The sequence below is a fragment of the Monopterus albus genome, unplaced genomic scaffold (assembly GCF_001952655.1).
Source record: "Monopterus albus unplaced genomic scaffold, M_albus_1.0 scaffold66.1, whole genome shotgun sequence".
NCBI lineage: Eukaryota > Metazoa > Chordata > Actinopteri > Synbranchiformes > Synbranchidae > Monopterus > Monopterus albus.
Genome location: NW_018127946.1, coordinates 1,380,312 through 1,386,732, shown reverse-complemented (window position 1 = coordinate 1,386,732; position 6,421 = coordinate 1,380,312).

Sequence of the window (6,421 nt, the reverse complement as noted above, 5' to 3'; positions counted from 1 at the left end):
GTGACGGAGGCCACCGTCCTTCTTCCCCACAAAAAAGAACCCTGCACCCAGGAGTGAGGAAGAAGGACGGATCATGCCTGCACGTCGGGCAGTTTCAATGTACTCTTCCAGAGCCTGTCGTTCGGGTTTAGAGATGTGGAAGAGACGACTGTTGGGCAAGGTAGCTCCCGGTTACAGGTCAATAGCACAGTCGTAAGGTCTATGAGGGGGAAGAGAATCTGTGGCCAGGTGTTTGTTAAACACCAGCTTGAGATCGTGGTAGTCTGAGGGAATTGCAGATAGATCCACTGGCTCTAGTGGTGTAGCAGGTGACGAGGGTGTGGGTTGTCCGGCGAGGAGGCCATGGGTTCCTCTGGGTTGCGACGGGTGCTGATATTGGAGACCCCAAGCCGAGGAAGGGCCCAGGCCTCGACTGGTTCTGCTGTGGCACGGGGCCGGGGGGCCGACTGCTTGGTAGGAAGGTGAGCGAGTAAAAAATGATGGACCCAGGTAGCTGACTTCGGTGCAAGAAGTACTCTATTTATTTACAGTGAAAATATGTGTACAACCAGGTGAAGGAATATGGAGCAGAACTGGGTGTCGAGCGGCAATCCTGGAAAACATACAGTTAGTGGTGGGTTGATAAGGAAGAGGCCGGGCTGCGGACGCAAGGATTCACTCCTGGACTGGTCGTGGTGGTTGGTTGCTGAGGGACAAAGTCAGAGAAACAGTTAATGGGAGACTGTGCATCGACCTGTGTGGTGGAGTGATGTGGAGTTGAGGAGGTCCGTGGTCCGGAGGAGCGATAGCGGCTGGGAAGATAAGACACGGGGCACAAGGCAGGAACGAAGCTGGGATGAGAGCGTGAGCAAATACATAAAGTAGACAAAATAAATAATCAGCATAGAAACGGGCTAGAGTATAGAAAGAACTGGCAGGGAAGTGGACGATGAGCACGGTATAAATAGGAAGAAACTAATCAGGTGCAGCTGGTGGTGATTCAGGGGACGTGAAGCAGGTGTGTCAGATAAAGAAATCAGGGGTAAGGGAGCTAAAATAGAGGGAGAGAAGTGAGAGAGGCAGGTGCAGCCGGGCAAACCTGACAGTAACAAACCTTTAGACAGATTAACAGTCTGTTCAGAAAAATATATGATCACGGCCTCTTCATAGAGTAAATACAGTTTCTTTGGCTGGACCAGAATCTCAGTCAGGTAGGGATTACAGGTCATAGTCAGGGCCAAAAGCTGTTCATAAACAAATAGGTAGATCTGTGAAAACAGTCTGAACAAAGAGCAGATGACTGGCAAGTAGGAGGCAAGCAAAGTGTCCTAGCACAGAAAAAGCAGGCAAGGTAGAGGGGAGTGGGCAGAGTCAAGGTCAAAAAGTGAAAGTTTGTAACCAGAACTGACAAGCAGGGACGAAAGAGATTCTTAGTACACAATCTGGAAAAGAGTGAATGCTGGCTGCTGGCTTTTAACAGGCTATTCATGCTCTGTATGTCCATGTGACTGCTAAGGTCGAGTGATGTAGTTTTTGCAAACTTCACAGGTCTGTCAGGGTCTGCCAAAAGTTTGTGTCCACGCAGATGGTCAGCACAGCAAAAGTCCTGACTGCACATGTTCCAGAATGTTCGGAAACCATCAGCATACGCAGACAGAAGGCGGACCCTTGATTTGAACTATGAATCAGAACATGTGCGCATCCCTCGTCTGTGCCTGCCTGCGCATGAGCGTATGCGCAAAGCATGAATTCCCCTTAAGATGGCTGAGTGATGATGCAGATGAGAAGCAGGTGAGTGTGGGTGGAGCAGGGAAGGAGCAGATGGCATGGGGGTAAGTGGAAAACAGGCATGCAAATAGGAGGGGCTGAATCTGAAGTGACGAGGAGACAAAGTGATGAATAATAAGGAAATAAACAATGCTAGTAACTTTTGCAATGAGTAATAAATCATGACGCAAAGTCTTTTTATCTATTTTATTTTTCTCGCTCTCTCTCTCCCTCTCTTTCTCTCACACACGTTTCATTCACTTTCTCCCTTTCTGTCATCACAAGCCATCAAGCTGCCTCATGGAGCACAGTGACAAAGAGGAGCTATTCAGCAAACAGGTTTTGCGGCATTGCATTTTCACATAAGAAGCAAACTATTAGCAGCAAAACTAGACACACTACATAACTGCAAATATCTCTGCTGCCACATGAGCATTCTTCTGTAGGTCAGCTTTATATAAACGGCACTCCTGTTTTATCAGACGCAGTCCTAGGATCCTTTGCAACTTCTACAGCTGCATCATTGAGAGCATGTTGACCAGCTGCATCACTGTCTGGTATGGCAGCACTACCGCTATGGACCGCAAGTGCCTGTAGAGAGTGGTAAAGACTGCGGAGAAGATCACCAGGACTCCACTGCTCTCTCTGGAGAGCATTTACCACTGAAAGGTGTGTAGGAAAGCTGCCTCCATCCTCAAAGACCCCACCCACCCCCAGCACAGACTGTTCGCCTCCCTACCCTCTGGCCGGAGGTTCAGAAGTGTGAAATGCAGGACCACAAGACTGAAAAACTCTTTCTTTCCCTCTGCCATCAGACTCCTAAACAGCTGAGGCATTTATTACCAGGAAATACGTGATGTACTGGTTACATTCTCAGTTTGCACATGCATAATTGCACATTGACTGTTGACTGCTGCACCTGCTGCTCCCATGCAGGATACATTCTCTGTTATATTCTTATATATTTTATTATACTGCTGCATTTGCTGCTTAAAGTGCCTTAGATTTTGTGTTACTTATTTATCTACTTTATATTTCACTTGTATTTTTGTGGCATTCATGTGGATGGCAAAGTAAGAATTTCATTGTACAGGGAAACATGTTTCCTAACTGTGCATATGACAAACACTTTGACCTTGACCTTGACCTTGGGTCCAAGTAGCGCTATATACCAGGAAGCCATATAGCGCTCACTGACAACCAGAACAGATAATGCCTCTGGTCATGGCTATCACCAGCACAGAGGCATAAAAATACATTACTGTAGGTCACTTTACTGTATTTACTGTATAATTAAGTGCCTGTTAAAGGTGTGCCCTTTTTTTTAGCTTGAGCACCTGACCCCCAAATGTTTGTGCATGACCCTGGTCTGATACAAGTTCTTGTTAAATTTGTTTCTGGAGCATTTCAGGGGCAGATCCACACCACCAGACCTAAAACGATTGTTGTAATAAATGGTTAAAACCTTGATATGACTGTCCTGACCGAAAATTATTCAAGTGAAGGTCTCATTCCACCTCCCATTCTGGCAGGATGTCAAGTCACGTCTTTTATGAGACATCTAAAAGCTGACTGGGAAAGGACAGTGAAGCCCTTTAGGCATGATGTCCAATCAGTATTCATTTCAGATTTTAGTGTGTGATATTAACAGGTCAGTGGAACCATGAAATAGAAAGTCAGACACTCCAGCTCATGCTCTTCTCCACTCTCTGGTCCTACAGTAAATGTGATATTCCTTGTTACTTCCCATTAATTCACTGGCTTTCTGTCAATATTTGTTTTCTTGAGCCACTGCAGAGGAATCAGACAACATCAAGTCTTATAACAGCAGGACTCCTGACACAGAGTGTGCAGCCTCTGGTGTAGAGCATCACATGCAGGTGGTCAAGCTGTCTCCATGCAGCCAGCTGTTTCACACTCCCTCTTTCACAGATCTGTTTAGCAGCTTCTGTGGATTCAGATTTCACATGCAGAGTCAATGGTCTGAAGGTCAATGTTGGCCCCTGAGGTGCCCATGGGAGCCAACCCATAAAACCCATTTGAAAGTGTTAGTGTGACAGCAGTAACTAAGTACTGTAAACTGAAACTAAAAGCTAGTTATACAGTACTTATAAAACAGGGAAAAGAAGCATATCTTACCATATCTTGCATGTATTCAGCCACAGAATATATATGTTTGTATACATGTACAAATAAAGTTGTTCCCATTTTGTATATTTTTGCATATTGTCACTGATCTAAATGTGCTGGGGTTGGCTCGACAGCTAATTAGTACATGTAATTGCCATGCAACTAAATGAGACAAATGATAAAAAGAGTTTTCTATATAATAATGTTAGCTATTTTAAGCTAACAATACAAGTAAACAATATATAAAAATATCTCTAAAAATACTGGATCAGTAATGGGGTATTCTGAATAGATTTGAACCATATTTTATATTTGATTAAAATGCTGCATATGTTGGGTGGTTTTGAGATACAGTTTGCAACACTGAAAGGGGCTGACATTGGGCGAGAGGCGGTGTACAGGGCGCCAGGTGAATTTGTAATCATGAGTTTTCGTTTGTTAAGGAGTGTGATGACATATTCAGTTCATGTTAAAGGATTAGCATTGCTGTGGACATACATTTACATTTTGTCTCAAAAACTCAATATTACAAGTTCATTCGAAGAATTTGTTGTAGTCCACTGTACTCTGTAGTCTTTTGACTTAAAACTGCTATGGGTTCACTCATTTCATTAATAAACACAACTACCAGACTTCCCAGCATGCAATGTTGGAGAAAATGTTTTTCAGAAACGCTTCTGTTTTTGTATTTTGAATAGCCAGTTCATATTGGAAACTTTTTCTGTGTTTGTAATACATGGTTGTTTCTTTTCATAATAATGAAAATAATGAAAACCATCATACCCCCTTTACACTTACTGTAGTATTCAACAAAGTCCCTTTCAGCAGCCTTGCATACCATCCTTGTGTTTGGTACAAGGTAAATCAGCTGCTATTTTATGTTCTTTAATGTAAAATGAAGAACTGACTCTTAAAACTGAGTAATGTAACAAAAGAATGCGCAGTATCTGTCTGTAATGTAGTTCACACAATTTGTAGTTCACTGGAAAGGCAAAAAGTCTGGCAGCACATGCAGTATATAGAGCAAATTTTTATGTTAAGACCAGCACATTTCAGCAGACCCTGACAGGAGCTACATGCCGAAATGTGTTGGTCTTAACGTTAAAAGTTACTCTATAGACTGCAAGTGTTACCAGATTTTTGTTTTCATCTATATCTCCCTTGGCAGTGGGTGTGGTTGTGCCAGAAATTTCTGCTTTGCCAAATTTGAAGTTCACTCAAAGGATTTGCTGTTTTTCAGACATACATTTATGATTTGGCAAAAGTCCCAATTTACAAAATAAAAAAAACTAAGTCCAATAAACCTGTTTTTGAGTTTTTTTTATTTAAATTTTAACTTGTGAAGTCAGTACAACTTAAAAGCCATAATGTAAAAAGTTGTTGGAGATGGTTGCATTAATTTTTGTTTAGATTTTCTTAACTTTTTCATTTTGACAGTGTATAGGGTGGGAACCAGTGCACTGAATTACATCAAGGTATATTAAACTGGCTCCACCTAAAGCATTAAAACCCCATGCACTGAAGCACCAGCATCAATCTTAAAATGTCACCAGAACCATTTGTTTACAGAACCAGCCGATAGTGTCGATACTTTTACACGAGTACAGTTTTTACTGGAGGAGTCGCACTTTAAGATGTAACCAAGTCACTAATGTCCAGTCATTATCTATGCCACCTTGCAGTTCAGATGACACAGAATAACAATCTTCTGTATACATCAAATATAAACTAGTCTGGTCATGCAGAACATCAGGTCCATCCTTCCTCCCTCTCACAACCCATTTCAGTTTGCATACAGGTTAAACAGGTCCACAGAGGATGCCATTACTGCTGTTCTCCATCCAGCCCTCACCCACCAAGATTCAAAGAACTCTTATGTGCGAATGCTGTTCCTAGAATTCAGTTCAGCATTCAACTCAGTAATTTCCCAGCAGCTTACATAAAAACATGGACACTTTGTTTTGCGTACCATAGTGCGGCAGGTTCAGTAACTCACTCAGGAACATTTCAAAGACCGAACGGAGAAGTTTATTATTAGCCAATAATTCCAGCAGCTGCAGTCAGTCTATATGAGAAAATATGGGAAAATGATGCAGCGTGTGTTTACCATGATTTGGTTTGGAGGAGGAATCCAATAAAGATGATGAAGAAGCCTCATCTCCACACCTCGCAGGGCCGGGCTGGATGGCAGAGCCTTCAGTGGAGTGAGGGGAGAGGGAGCGCAGGAAGAAAAAAGTGATTACTGTCGTTAAGTTGACAGGAAATGTTGCATCTCCTTGACGTTTAGTAATGATCACAGCAGCTGAGAACAATAAAACTCCAACACTGTGCAATTATTGGCCTGCCGCACTTGCATCGGATAAAAGTAATAATGCACATTATCCCCTCATTCCCCTTTAAAGTCGCACCAGCGAGGGAGCAGAGGCAGCAAATGAGATTTGCTGTGCAGGAAGCTGAGTAGGCTGACAGTTATGACTGACTGGAAGAAGACTTCCTGCAGTGTTGTGTGATGTGAAAGAAAGCTCAAACATGCCTCTACTTCATA